At 46.1% G+C, this 13,861-nt stretch overlaps 9 non-coding genes across 9 annotated transcripts; all 9 read left to right on the forward strand.

The window, feature by feature from the left end:
- The first annotated feature begins 255 nt into the window (after positions 1–255).
- Positions 256–446, forward strand: LOC142266187 (U2 spliceosomal RNA). The gene has a single exon (XR_012732324.1). It is a non-coding gene; the product is annotated as a U2 spliceosomal RNA (small nuclear RNA).
- A 1,387-nt stretch (positions 447–1,833) lies between these two features.
- On the forward strand, positions 1,834–2,024 carry LOC142266188 (U2 spliceosomal RNA). Its single transcript, XR_012732325.1, has one exon. It is a non-coding gene; the product is annotated as a U2 spliceosomal RNA (small nuclear RNA).
- Positions 2,025–3,411: 1,387 nt separating this feature from the next.
- LOC142266189 (U2 spliceosomal RNA) lies at positions 3,412–3,602 on the forward strand. Its single transcript, XR_012732326.1, has one exon. It is a non-coding gene; the product is annotated as a U2 spliceosomal RNA (small nuclear RNA).
- A 1,387-nt stretch (positions 3,603–4,989) lies between these two features.
- Positions 4,990–5,180, forward strand: LOC142266190 (U2 spliceosomal RNA). Its single transcript, XR_012732327.1, has one exon. It is a non-coding gene; the product is annotated as a U2 spliceosomal RNA (small nuclear RNA).
- A 1,387-nt stretch (positions 5,181–6,567) lies between these two features.
- LOC142266191 (U2 spliceosomal RNA) lies at positions 6,568–6,758 on the forward strand. The gene has a single exon (XR_012732328.1). It is a non-coding gene; the product is annotated as a U2 spliceosomal RNA (small nuclear RNA).
- A 1,387-nt stretch (positions 6,759–8,145) lies between these two features.
- Positions 8,146–8,336, forward strand: LOC142266192 (U2 spliceosomal RNA). Its single transcript, XR_012732329.1, has one exon. It is a non-coding gene; the product is annotated as a U2 spliceosomal RNA (small nuclear RNA).
- A 1,387-nt stretch (positions 8,337–9,723) lies between these two features.
- Positions 9,724–9,914, forward strand: LOC142266195 (U2 spliceosomal RNA). The gene has a single exon (XR_012732331.1). It is a non-coding gene; the product is annotated as a U2 spliceosomal RNA (small nuclear RNA).
- A 1,387-nt stretch (positions 9,915–11,301) lies between these two features.
- Positions 11,302–11,492, forward strand: LOC142266196 (U2 spliceosomal RNA). The gene has a single exon (XR_012732332.1). It is a non-coding gene; the product is annotated as a U2 spliceosomal RNA (small nuclear RNA).
- A 1,387-nt stretch (positions 11,493–12,879) lies between these two features.
- LOC142266197 (U2 spliceosomal RNA) lies at positions 12,880–13,070 on the forward strand. Its single transcript, XR_012732333.1, has one exon. It is a non-coding gene; the product is annotated as a U2 spliceosomal RNA (small nuclear RNA).
- Positions 13,071–13,861: the final 791 nt, after the last annotated feature.

Here is a 13,861-nt window from a genome sequence, read left to right on the forward strand (position 1 = left end):
AATTGGAAAGACTGCAAGGGGGAGGGGAGTTGCTTGCGCCCTAAAGGAGGAGTTATTCAGATTCATTGCAGTGGGCGGCGGCTGCAAAACGCACCATTCTTCTTGTTTTGGCTCTGCAAAGCAGCCTTTTCAAGGGTTGGCTTGGGTGACAAAATGTCTTGTGTAGGCGTGGGTTTGTCTCCCTCTCGCTCTCTCTCCCTAAGATGTGTCCGGCATAGGCCAGGGTGCCACTCGAGGCCCAAACCAATTCTGGTTATCGCTTCTCGGCCTTTTGGCTAAGATCAAGTGTAGTATCTGTTCTTATCAGTTTAATATCTGATACGTCCCCTATCTGGGGACCATATATTAAATGGATTTTTAGAACAGGGAGATGGAAAAAGAGCTTGCTCTGTCCACTCCACGCATTGACCTGGTATTGCAGTACCTCCAGGAACGGTGCACCCCTTCTTAACCCAGTTTCCAAAAGCAGAACTCAATTCACCTGATTCATATTAGCCCGATTTAATGAATTGGAAGAAAGCATACGTCTTCATATGCACCTCAATTTGGCCCATTCACTTTTCACACTTCCTCCTTTTGTTTTTTATCTTTCACACTTTTGACTTTCTTTATTCATCCAAATAGCAAACTCATCACCACTCAACCTGACCAACTCGGCTATGTCCCCGTGCTGCAGTTCTCTGTCTTATCTAGATCATTTGCAATTGAATGGAATAGATCCCTTTTGGACAAAGTGGATTCACCTGCTGCTGCAGTGACCACAGGTGTGATAACATCTAGAATTGGCATCTGGTGCGATCTCTCCGCTTCCACTCCAAAGAAAGTTACCTGTTTATTCCTATCATGCATTGGTTTTTGGGGTTTTCTTTGAGTAATGATGATCTCTTTAGTAGTCTGTTGGCGCCCTCTCCTGGAGGAATAGTTTGCTTGCTCTTGGACATTCTAAAAGAGAGGTCATGATAGACATTGAGCTTCTGAGCTCAATTGGGGACAGTCATGGGTGATGAATGTTTGCAACCTACTGCGAAGCCTCATACCGCAATATAAGGAACGTCAAATACTAAGAAAGGGCGGCCTATGAAAGAATTACTACTTTCAATAAGTACACTTAAACGGCTAATTGGGAATAGAAAAACTGTAAAAAGCCCTCTGAGAAAGCCCCCCTCTAACCTTTGATAGTAAGCTTTTCTGTAGTCTGCCTGTTGATGTATTTTCCGTTTGAACTGTGCACAACATGAAGAGACGGAACACTGGCGGCTTGTCACAATGCCCCCCGATGACATCACAATAGCGCTGCTGCCTAGAAAACAAGCTGCGCAGAAGAAGTTGTTCTTTGGGTGGGAGGGTGGGCTAGTGGAAGGAGGGGGCAATCTCTTTTTTTCCCGGGTGGTAGGGGGATGACAGGAGAAGGGAAGCGGGTGGTGAGAAAGGTACAGAGGGCAGGGTTTGGGGGCTGGGAAGGAAAGGGAAAAGATTAGGGTTTGGGGATGATGAAAGGGCTTTCTACGGGTAAGGATGGCAAAGGGTGGCAGTGACGGAAAGTCAGGCAACCTGTCCTGTCCGTCTTTTTGTATCGTGAATTGGAAAGACTGCAAGGGGGAGGGGAGTTGCTTGCGCCCTAAAGGAGGAGTTATTCAGATTCATTGCAGTGGGCGGCGGCTGCAAAACGCACCATTCTTCTTGTTTTGGCTCTGCAAAGCAGCCTTTTCAAGGGTTGGCTTGGGTGACAAAATGTCTTGTGTAGGCGTGGGTTTGTCTCCCTCTCGCTCTCTCTCCCTAAGATGTGTCCGGCATAGGCCAGGGTGCCACTCGAGGCCCAAACCAATTCTGGTTATCGCTTCTCGGCCTTTTGGCTAAGATCAAGTGTAGTATCTGTTCTTATCAGTTTAATATCTGATACGTCCCCTATCTGGGGACCATATATTAAATGGATTTTTAGAACAGGGAGATGGAAAAAGAGCTTGCTCTGTCCACTCCACGCATTGACCTGGTATTGCAGTACCTCCAGGAACGGTGCACCCCTTCTTAACCCAGTTTCCAAAAGCAGAACTCAATTCACCTGATTCATATTAGCCCGATTTAATGAATTGGAAGAAAGCATACGTCTTCATATGCACCTCAATTTGGCCCATTCACTTTTCACACTTCCTCCTTTTGTTTTTTATCTTTCACACTTTTGACTTTCTTTATTCATCCAAATAGCAAACTCATCACCACTCAACCTGACCAACTCGGCTATGTCCCCGTGCTGCAGTTCTCTGTCTTATCTAGATCATTTGCAATTGAATGGAATAGATCCCTTTTGGACAAAGTGGATTCACCTGCTGCTGCAGTGACCACAGGTGTGATAACATCTAGAATTGGCATCTGGTGCGATCTCTCCGCTTCCACTCCAAAGAAAGTTACCTGTTTATTCCTATCATGCATTGGTTTTTGGGGTTTTCTTTGAGTAATGATGATCTCTTTAGTAGTCTGTTGGCGCCCTCTCCTGGAGGAATAGTTTGCTTGCTCTTGGACATTCTAAAAGAGAGGTCATGATAGACATTGAGCTTCTGAGCTCAATTGGGGACAGTCATGGGTGATGAATGTTTGCAACCTACTGCGAAGCCTCATACCGCAATATAAGGAACGTCAAATACTAAGAAAGGGCGGCCTATGAAAGAATTACTACTTTCAATAAGTACACTTAAACGGCTAATTGGGAATAGAAAAACTGTAAAAAGCCCTCTGAGAAAGCCCCCCTCTAACCTTTGATAGTAAGCTTTTCTGTAGTCTGCCTGTTGATGTATTTTCCGTTTGAACTGTGCACAACATGAAGAGACGGAACACTGGCGGCTTGTCACAATGCCCCCCGATGACATCACAATAGCGCTGCTGCCTAGAAAACAAGCTGCGCAGAAGAAGTTGTTCTTTGGGTGGGAGGGTGGGCTAGTGGAAGGAGGGGGCAATCTCTTTTTTTCCCGGGTGGTAGGGGGATGACAGGAGAAGGGAAGCGGGTGGTGAGAAAGGTACAGAGGGCAGGGTTTGGGGGCTGGGAAGGAAAGGGAAAAGATTAGGGTTTGGGGATGATGAAAGGGCTTTCTACGGGTAAGGATGGCAAAGGGTGGCAGTGACGGAAAGTCAGGCAACCTGTCCTGTCCGTCTTTTTGTATCGTGAATTGGAAAGACTGCAAGGGGGAGGGGAGTTGCTTGCGCCCTAAAGGAGGAGTTATTCAGATTCATTGCAGTGGGCGGCGGCTGCAAAACGCACCATTCTTCTTGTTTTGGCTCTGCAAAGCAGCCTTTTCAAGGGTTGGCTTGGGTGACAAAATGTCTTGTGTAGGCGTGGGTTTGTCTCCCTCTCGCTCTCTCTCCCTAAGATGTGTCCGGCATAGGCCAGGGTGCCACTCGAGGCCCAAACCAATTCTGGTTATCGCTTCTCGGCCTTTTGGCTAAGATCAAGTGTAGTATCTGTTCTTATCAGTTTAATATCTGATACGTCCCCTATCTGGGGACCATATATTAAATGGATTTTTAGAACAGGGAGATGGAAAAAGAGCTTGCTCTGTCCACTCCACGCATTGACCTGGTATTGCAGTACCTCCAGGAACGGTGCACCCCTTCTTAACCCAGTTTCCAAAAGCAGAACTCAATTCACCTGATTCATATTAGCCCGATTTAATGAATTGGAAGAAAGCATACGTCTTCATATGCACCTCAATTTGGCCCATTCACTTTTCACACTTCCTCCTTTTGTTTTTTATCTTTCACACTTTTGACTTTCTTTATTCATCCAAATAGCAAACTCATCACCACTCAACCTGACCAACTCGGCTATGTCCCCGTGCTGCAGTTCTCTGTCTTATCTAGATCATTTGCAATTGAATGGAATAGATCCCTTTTGGACAAAGTGGATTCACCTGCTGCTGCAGTGACCACAGGTGTGATAACATCTAGAATTGGCATCTGGTGCGATCTCTCCGCTTCCACTCCAAAGAAAGTTACCTGTTTATTCCTATCATGCATTGGTTTTTGGGGTTTTCTTTGAGTAATGATGATCTCTTTAGTAGTCTGTTGGCGCCCTCTCCTGGAGGAATAGTTTGCTTGCTCTTGGACATTCTAAAAGAGAGGTCATGATAGACATTGAGCTTCTGAGCTCAATTGGGGACAGTCATGGGTGATGAATGTTTGCAACCTACTGCGAAGCCTCATACCGCAATATAAGGAACGTCAAATACTAAGAAAGGGCGGCCTATGAAAGAATTACTACTTTCAATAAGTACACTTAAACGGCTAATTGGGAATAGAAAAACTGTAAAAAGCCCTCTGAGAAAGCCCCCCTCTAACCTTTGATAGTAAGCTTTTCTGTAGTCTGCCTGTTGATGTATTTTCCGTTTGAACTGTGCACAACATGAAGAGACGGAACACTGGCGGCTTGTCACAATGCCCCCCGATGACATCACAATAGCGCTGCTGCCTAGAAAACAAGCTGCGCAGAAGAAGTTGTTCTTTGGGTGGGAGGGTGGGCTAGTGGAAGGAGGGGGCAATCTCTTTTTTTCCCGGGTGGTAGGGGGATGACAGGAGAAGGGAAGCGGGTGGTGAGAAAGGTACAGAGGGCAGGGTTTGGGGGCTGGGAAGGAAAGGGAAAAGATTAGGGTTTGGGGATGATGAAAGGGCTTTCTACGGGTAAGGATGGCAAAGGGTGGCAGTGACGGAAAGTCAGGCAACCTGTCCTGTCCGTCTTTTTGTATCGTGAATTGGAAAGACTGCAAGGGGGAGGGGAGTTGCTTGCGCCCTAAAGGAGGAGTTATTCAGATTCATTGCAGTGGGCGGCGGCTGCAAAACGCACCATTCTTCTTGTTTTGGCTCTGCAAAGCAGCCTTTTCAAGGGTTGGCTTGGGTGACAAAATGTCTTGTGTAGGCGTGGGTTTGTCTCCCTCTCGCTCTCTCTCCCTAAGATGTGTCCGGCATAGGCCAGGGTGCCACTCGAGGCCCAAACCAATTCTGGTTATCGCTTCTCGGCCTTTTGGCTAAGATCAAGTGTAGTATCTGTTCTTATCAGTTTAATATCTGATACGTCCCCTATCTGGGGACCATATATTAAATGGATTTTTAGAACAGGGAGATGGAAAAAGAGCTTGCTCTGTCCACTCCACGCATTGACCTGGTATTGCAGTACCTCCAGGAACGGTGCACCCCTTCTTAACCCAGTTTCCAAAAGCAGAACTCAATTCACCTGATTCATATTAGCCCGATTTAATGAATTGGAAGAAAGCATACGTCTTCATATGCACCTCAATTTGGCCCATTCACTTTTCACACTTCCTCCTTTTGTTTTTTATCTTTCACACTTTTGACTTTCTTTATTCATCCAAATAGCAAACTCATCACCACTCAACCTGACCAACTCGGCTATGTCCCCGTGCTGCAGTTCTCTGTCTTATCTAGATAATTTGCAATTGAATGGAATAGATCCCTTTTGGACAAAGTGGATTCACCTGCTGCTGCAGTGACCACAGGTGTGATAACATCTAGAATTGGCATCTGGTGCGATCTCTCCGCTTCCACTCCAAAGAAAGTTACCTGTTTATTCCTATCATGCATTGGTTTTTGGGGTTTTCTTTGAGTAATGATGATCTCTTTAGTAGTCTGTTGGCGCCCTCTCCTGGAGGAATAGTTTGCTTGCTCTTGGACATTCTAAAAGAGAGGTCATGATAGACATTGAGCTTCTGAGCTCAATTGGGGACAGTCATGGGTGATGAATGTTTGCAACCTACTGCGAAGCCTCATACCGCAATATAAGGAACGTCAAATACTAAGAAAGGGCGGCCTATGAAAGAATTACTACTTTCAATAAGTACACTTAAACGGCTAATTGGGAATAGAAAAACTGTAAAAAGCCCTCTGAGAAAGCCCCCCTCTAACCTTTGATAGTAAGCTTTTCTGTAGTCTGCCTGTTGATGTATTTTCCGTTTGAACTGTGCACAACATGAAGAGACGGAACACTGGCGGCTTGTCACAATGCCCCCCGATGACATCACAATAGCGCTGCTGCCTAGAAAACAAGCTGCGCAGAAGAAGTTGTTCTTTGGGTGGGAGGGTGGGCTAGTGGAAGGAGGGGGCAATCTCTTTTTTTCCCGGGTGGTAGGGGGATGACAGGAGAAGGGAAGCGGGTGGTGAGAAAGGTACAGAGGGCAGGGTTTGGGGGCTGGGAAGGAAAGGGAAAAGATTAGGGTTTGGGGATGATGAAAGGGCTTTCTACGGGTAAGGATGGCAAAGGGTGGCAGTGACGGAAAGTCAGGCAACCTGTCCTGTCCGTCTTTTTGTATCGTGAATTGGAAAGACTGCAAGGGGGAGGGGAGTTGCTTGCGCCCTAAAGGAGGAGTTATTCAGATTCATTGCAGTGGGCGGCGGCTGCAAAACGCACCATTCTTCTTGTTTTGGCTCTGCAAAGCAGCCTTTTCAAGGGTTGGCTTGGGTGACAAAATGTCTTGTGTAGGCGTGGGTTTGTCTCCCTCTCGCTCTCTCTCCCTAAGATGTGTCCGGCATAGGCCAGGGTGCCACTCGAGGCCCAAACCAATTCTGGTTATCGCTTCTCGGCCTTTTGGCTAAGATCAAGTGTAGTATCTGTTCTTATCAGTTTAATATCTGATACGTCCCCTATCTGGGGACCATATATTAAATGGATTTTTAGAACAGGGAGATGGAAAAAGAGCTTGCTCTGTCCACTCCACGCATTGACCTGGTATTGCAGTACCTCCAGGAACGGTGCACCCCTTCTTAACCCAGTTTCCAAAAGCAGAACTCAATTCACCTGATTCATATTAGCCCGATTTAATGAATTGGAAGAAAGCATACGTCTTCATATGCACCTCAATTTGGCCCATTCACTTTTCACACTTCCTCCTTTTGTTTTTTATCTTTCACACTTTTGACTTTCTTTATTCATCCAAATAGCAAACTCATCACCACTCAACCTGACCAACTCGGCTATGTCCCCGTGCTGCAGTTCTCTGTCTTATCTAGATCATTTGCAATTGAATGGAATAGATCCCTTTTGGACAAAGTGGATTCACCTGCTGCTGCAGTGACCACAGGTGTGATAACATCTAGAATTGGCATCTGGTGCGATCTCTCCGCTTCCACTCCAAAGAAAGTTACCTGTTTATTCCTATCATGCATTGGTTTTTGGGGTTTTCTTTGAGTAATGATGATCTCTTTAGTAGTCTGTTGGCGCCCTCTCCTGGAGGAATAGTTTGCTTGCTCTTGGACATTCTAAAAGAGAGGTCATGATAGACATTGAGCTTCTGAGCTCAATTGGGGACAGTCATGGGTGATGAATGTTTGCAACCTACTGCGAAGCCTCATACCGCAATATAAGGAACGTCAAATACTAAGAAAGGGCGGCCTATGAAAGAATTACTACTTTCAATAAGTACACTTAAACGGCTAATTGGGAATAGAAAAACTGTAAAAAGCCCTCTGAGAAAGCCCCCCTCTAACCTTTGATAGTAAGCTTTTCTGTAGTCTGCCTGTTGATGTATTTTCCGTTTGAACTGTGCACAACATGAAGAGACGGAACACTGGCGGCTTGTCACAATGCCCCCCGATGACATCACAATAGCGCTGCTGCCTAGAAAACAAGCTGCGCAGAAGAAGTTGTTCTTTGGGTGGGAGGGTGGGCTAGTGGAAGGAGGGGGCAATCTCTTTTTTTCCCGGGTGGTAGGGGGATGACAGGAGAAGGGAAGCGGGTGGTGAGAAAGGTACAGAGGGCAGGGTTTGGGGGCTGGGAAGGAAAGGGAAAAGATTAGGGTTTGGGGATGATGAAAGGGCTTTCTACGGGTAAGGATGGCAAAGGGTGGCAGTGACGGAAAGTCAGGCAACCTGTCCTGTCCGTCTTTTTGTATCGTGAATTGGAAAGACTGCAAGGGGGAGGGGAGTTGCTTGCGCCCTAAAGGAGGAGTTATTCAGATTCATTGCAGTGGGCGGCGGCTGCAAAACGCACCATTCTTCTTGTTTTGGCTCTGCAAAGCAGCCTTTTCAAGGGTTGGCTTGGGTGACAAAATGTCTTGTGTAGGCGTGGGTTTGTCTCCCTCTCGCTCTCTCTCCCTAAGATGTGTCCGGCATAGGCCAGGGTGCCACTCGAGGCCCAAACCAATTCTGGTTATCGCTTCTCGGCCTTTTGGCTAAGATCAAGTGTAGTATCTGTTCTTATCAGTTTAATATCTGATACGTCCCCTATCTGGGGACCATATATTAAATGGATTTTTAGAACAGGGAGATGGAAAAAGAGCTTGCTCTGTCCACTCCACGCATTGACCTGGTATTGCAGTACCTCCAGGAACGGTGCACCCCTTCTTAACCCAGTTTCCAAAAGCAGAACTCAATTCACCTGATTCATATTAGCCCGATTTAATGAATTGGAAGAAAGCATACGTCTTCATATGCACCTCAATTTGGCCCATTCACTTTTCACACTTCCTCCTTTTGTTTTTTATCTTTCACACTTTTGACTTTCTTTATTCATCCAAATAGCAAACTCATCACCACTCAACCTGACCAACTCGGCTATGTCCCCGTGCTGCAGTTCTCTGTCTTATCTAGATCATTTGCAATTGAATGGAATAGATCCCTTTTGGACAAAGTGGATTCACCTGCTGCTGCAGTGACCACAGGTGTGATAACATCTAGAATTGGCATCTGGTGCGATCTCTCCGCTTCCACTCCAAAGAAAGTTACCTGTTTATTCCTATCATGCATTGGTTTTTGGGGTTTTCTTTGAGTAATGATGATCTCTTTAGTAGTCTGTTGGCGCCCTCTCCTGGAGGAATAGTTTGCTTGCTCTTGGACATTCTAAAAGAGAGGTCATGATAGACATTGAGCTTCTGAGCTCAATTGGGGACAGTCATGGGTGATGAATGTTTGCAACCTACTGCGAAGCCTCATACCGCAATATAAGGAACGTCAAATACTAAGAAAGGGCGGCCTATGAAAGAATTACTACTTTCAATAAGTACACTTAAACGGCTAATTGGGAATAGAAAAACTGTAAAAAGCCCTCTGAGAAAGCCCCCCTCTAACCTTTGATAGTAAGCTTTTCTGTAGTCTGCCTGTTGATGTATTTTCCGTTTGAACTGTGCACAACATGAAGAGACGGAACACTGGCGGCTTGTCACAATGCCCCCCGATGACATCACAATAGCGCTGCTGCCTAGAAAACAAGCTGCGCAGAAGAAGTTGTTCTTTGGGTGGGAGGGTGGGCTAGTGGAAGGAGGGGGCAATCTCTTTTTTTCCCGGGTGGTAGGGGGATGACAGGAGAAGGGAAGCGGGTGGTGAGAAAGGTACAGAGGGCAGGGTTTGGGGGCTGGGAAGGAAAGGGAAAAGATTAGGGTTTGGGGATGATGAAAGGGCTTTCTACGGGTAAGGATGGCAAAGGGTGGCAGTGACGGAAAGTCAGGCAACCTGTCCTGTCCGTCTTTTTGTATCGTGAATTGGAAAGACTGCAAGGGGGAGGGGAGTTGCTTGCGCCCTAAAGGAGGAGTTATTCAGATTCATTGCAGTGGGCGGCGGCTGCAAAACGCACCATTCTTCTTGTTTTGGCTCTGCAAAGCAGCCTTTTCAAGGGTTGGCTTGGGTGACAAAATGTCTTGTGTAGGCGTGGGTTTGTCTCCCTCTCGCTCTCTCTCCCTAAGATGTGTCCGGCATAGGCCAGGGTGCCACTCGAGGCCCAAACCAATTCTGGTTATCGCTTCTCGGCCTTTTGGCTAAGATCAAGTGTAGTATCTGTTCTTATCAGTTTAATATCTGATACGTCCCCTATCTGGGGACCATATATTAAATGGATTTTTAGAACAGGGAGATGGAAAAAGAGCTTGCTCTGTCCACTCCACGCATTGACCTGGTATTGCAGTACCTCCAGGAACGGTGCACCCCTTCTTAACCCAGTTTCCAAAAGCAGAACTCAATTCACCTGATTCATATTAGCCCGATTTAATGAATTGGAAGAAAGCATACGTCTTCATATGCACCTCAATTTGGCCCATTCACTTTTCACACTTCCTCCTTTTGTTTTTTATCTTTCACACTTTTGACTTTCTTTATTCATCCAAATAGCAAACTCATCACCACTCAACCTGACCAACTCGGCTATGTCCCCGTGCTGCAGTTCTCTGTCTTATCTAGATCATTTGCAATTGAATGGAATAGATCCCTTTTGGACAAAGTGGATTCACCTGCTGCTGCAGTGACCACAGGTGTGATAACATCTAGAATTGGCATCTGGTGCGATCTCTCCGCTTCCACTCCAAAGAAAGTTACCTGTTTATTCCTATCATGCATTGGTTTTTGGGGTTTTCTTTGAGTAATGATGATCTCTTTAGTAGTCTGTTGGCGCCCTCTCCTGGAGGAATAGTTTGCTTGCTCTTGGACATTCTAAAAGAGAGGTCATGATAGACATTGAGCTTCTGAGCTCAATTGGGGACAGTCATGGGTGATGAATGTTTGCAACCTACTGCGAAGCCTCATACCGCAATATAAGGAACGTCAAATACTAAGAAAGGGCGGCCTATGAAAGAATTACTACTTTCAATAAGTACACTTAAACGGCTAATTGGGAATAGAAAAACTGTAAAAAGCCCTCTGAGAAAGCCCCCCTCTAACCTTTGATAGTAAGCTTTTCTGTAGTCTGCCTGTTGATGTATTTTCCGTTTGAACTGTGCACAACATGAAGAGACGGAACACTGGCGGCTTGTCACAATGCCCCCCGATGACATCACAATAGCGCTGCTGCCTAGAAAACAAGCTGCGCAGAAGAAGTTGTTCTTTGGGTGGGAGGGTGGGCTAGTGGAAGGAGGGGGCAATCTCTTTTTTTCCCGGGTGGTAGGGGGATGACAGGAGAAGGGAAGCGGGTGGTGAGAAAGGTACAGAGGGCAGGGTTTGGGGGCTGGGAAGGAAAGGGAAAAGATTAGGGTTTGGGGATGATGAAAGGGCTTTCTACGGGTAAGGATGGCAAAGGGTGGCAGTGACGGAAAGTCAGGCAACCTGTCCTGTCCGTCTTTTTGTATCGTGAATTGGAAAGACTGCAAGGGGGAGGGGAGTTGCTTGCGCCCTAAAGGAGGAGTTATTCAGATTCATTGCAGTGGGCGGCGGCTGCAAAACGCACCATTCTTCTTGTTTTGGCTCTGCAAAGCAGCCTTTTCAAGGGTTGGCTTGGGTGACAAAATGTCTTGTGTAGGCGTGGGTTTGTCTCCCTCTCGCTCTCTCTCCCTAAGATGTGTCCGGCATAGGCCAGGGTGCCACTCGAGGCCCAAACCAATTCTGGTTATCGCTTCTCGGCCTTTTGGCTAAGATCAAGTGTAGTATCTGTTCTTATCAGTTTAATATCTGATACGTCCCCTATCTGGGGACCATATATTAAATGGATTTTTAGAACAGGGAGATGGAAAAAGAGCTTGCTCTGTCCACTCCACGCATTGACCTGGTATTGCAGTACCTCCAGGAACGGTGCACCCCTTCTTAACCCAGTTTCCAAAAGCAGAACTCAATTCACCTGATTCATATTAGCCCGATTTAATGAATTGGAAGAAAGCATACGTCTTCATATGCACCTCAATTTGGCCCATTCACTTTTCACACTTCCTCCTTTTGTTTTTTATCTTTCACACTTTTGACTTTCTTTATTCATCCAAATAGCAAACTCATCACCACTCAACCTGACCAACTCGGCTATGTCCCCGTGCTGCAGTTCTCTGTCTTATCTAGATCATTTGCAATTGAATGGAATAGATCCCTTTTGGACAAAGTGGATTCACCTGCTGCTGCAGTGACCACAGGTGTGATAACATCTAGAATTGGCATCTGGTGCGATCTCTCCGCTTCCACTCCAAAGAAAGTTACCTGTTTATTCCTATCATGCATTGGTTTTTGGGGTTTTCTTTGAGTAATGATGATCTCTTTAGTAGTCTGTTGGCGCCCTCTCCTGGAGGAATAGTTTGCTTGCTCTTGGACATTCTAAAAGAGAGGTCATGATAGACATTGAGCTTCTGAGCTCAATTGGGGACAGTCATGGGTGATGAATGTTTGCAACCTACTGCGAAGCCTCATACCGCAATATAAGGAACGTCAAATACTAAGAAAGGGCGGCCTATGAAAGAATTACTACTTTCAATAAGTACACTTAAACGGCTAATTGGGAATAGAAAAACTGTAAAAAGCCCTCTGAGAAAGCCCCCCTCTAACCTTTGATAGTAAGCTTTTCTGTAGTCTGCCTGTTGATGTATTTTCCGTTTGAACTGTGCACAACATGAAGAGACGGAACACTGGCGGCTTGTCACAATGCCCCCCGATGACATCACAATAGCGCTGCTGCCTAGAAAACAAGCTGCGCAGAAGAAGTTGTTCTTTGGGTGGGAGGGTGGGCTAGTGGAAGGAGGGGGCAATCTCTTTTTTTCCCGGGTGGTAGGGGGATGACAGGAGAAGGGAAGCGGGTGGTGAGAAAGGTACAGAGGGCAGGGTTTGGGGGCTGGGAAGGAAAGGGAAAAGATTAGGGTTTGGGGATGATGAAAGGGCTTTCTACGGGTAAGGATGGCAAAGGGTGGCAGTGACGGAAAGTCAGGCAACCTGTCCTGTCCGTCTTTTTGTATCGTGAATTGGAAAGACTGCAAGGGGGAGGGGAGTTGCTTGCGCCCTAAAGGAGGAGTTATTCAGATTCATTGCAGTGGGCGGCGGCTGCAAAACGCACCATTCTTCTTGTTTTGGCTCTGCAAAGCAGCCTTTTCAAGGGTTGGCTTGGGTGACAAAATGTCTTGTGTAGGCGTGGGTTTGTCTCCCTCTCGCTCTCTCTCCCTAAGATGTGTCCGGCATAGGCCAGGGTGCCACTCGAGGCCCAAACCAATTCTGGTTATCGCTTCTCGGCCTTTTGGCTAAGATCAAGTGTAGTATCTGTTCTTATCAGTTTAATATCTGATACGTCCCCTATCTGGGGACCATATATTAAATGGATTTTTAGAACAGGGAGATGGAAAAAGAGCTTGCTCTGTCCACTCCACGCATTGACCTGGTATTGCAGTACCTCCAGGAACGGTGCACCCCTTCTTAACCCAGTTTCCAAAAGCAGAACTCAATTCACCTGATTCATATTAGCCCGATTTAATGAATTGGAAGAAAGCATACGTCTTCATATGCACCTCAATTTGGCCCATTCACTTTTCACACTTCCTCCTTTTGTTTTTTATCTTTCACACTTTTGACTTTCTTTATTCATCCAAATAGCAAACTCATCACCACTCAACCTGACCAACTCGGCTATGTCCCCGTGCTGCAGTTCTCTGTCTTATCTAGATCATTTGCAATTGAATGGAATAGATCCCTTTTGGACAAAGTGGATTCACCTGCTGCTGCAGTGACCACAGGTGTGATAACATCTAGAATTGGCATCTGGTGCGATCTCTCCGCTTCCACTCCAAAGAAAGTTACCTGTTTATTCCTATCATGCATTGGTTTTTGGGGTTTTCTTTGAGTAATGATGATCTCTTTAGTAGTCTGTTGGCGCCCTCTCCTGGAGGAATAGTTTGCTTGCTCTTGGACATTCTAAAAGAGAGGTCATGATAGACATTGAGCTTCTGAGCTCAATTGGGGACAGTCATGGGTGATGAATGTTTGCAACCTACTGCGAAGCCTCATACCGCAATATAAGGAACGTCAAATACTAAGAAAGGGCGGCCTATGAAAGAATTACTACTTTCAATAAGTACACTTAAACGGCTAATTGGGAATAGAAAAACTGTAAAAAGCCCTCTGAGAAAGCCCCCCTCTAACCTTTGATAGTAAGCTTTTCTGTAGTCTGCCTGTTGATGTATTTTCCGTTTGAACTGTGCACAACATG

This window comes from Anomaloglossus baeobatrachus, unplaced genomic scaffold, assembly GCF_048569485.1.
Source record: "Anomaloglossus baeobatrachus isolate aAnoBae1 unplaced genomic scaffold, aAnoBae1.hap1 Scaffold_2825, whole genome shotgun sequence".
Taxonomy (NCBI): Eukaryota; Metazoa; Chordata; class Amphibia; order Anura; family Aromobatidae; genus Anomaloglossus; species Anomaloglossus baeobatrachus.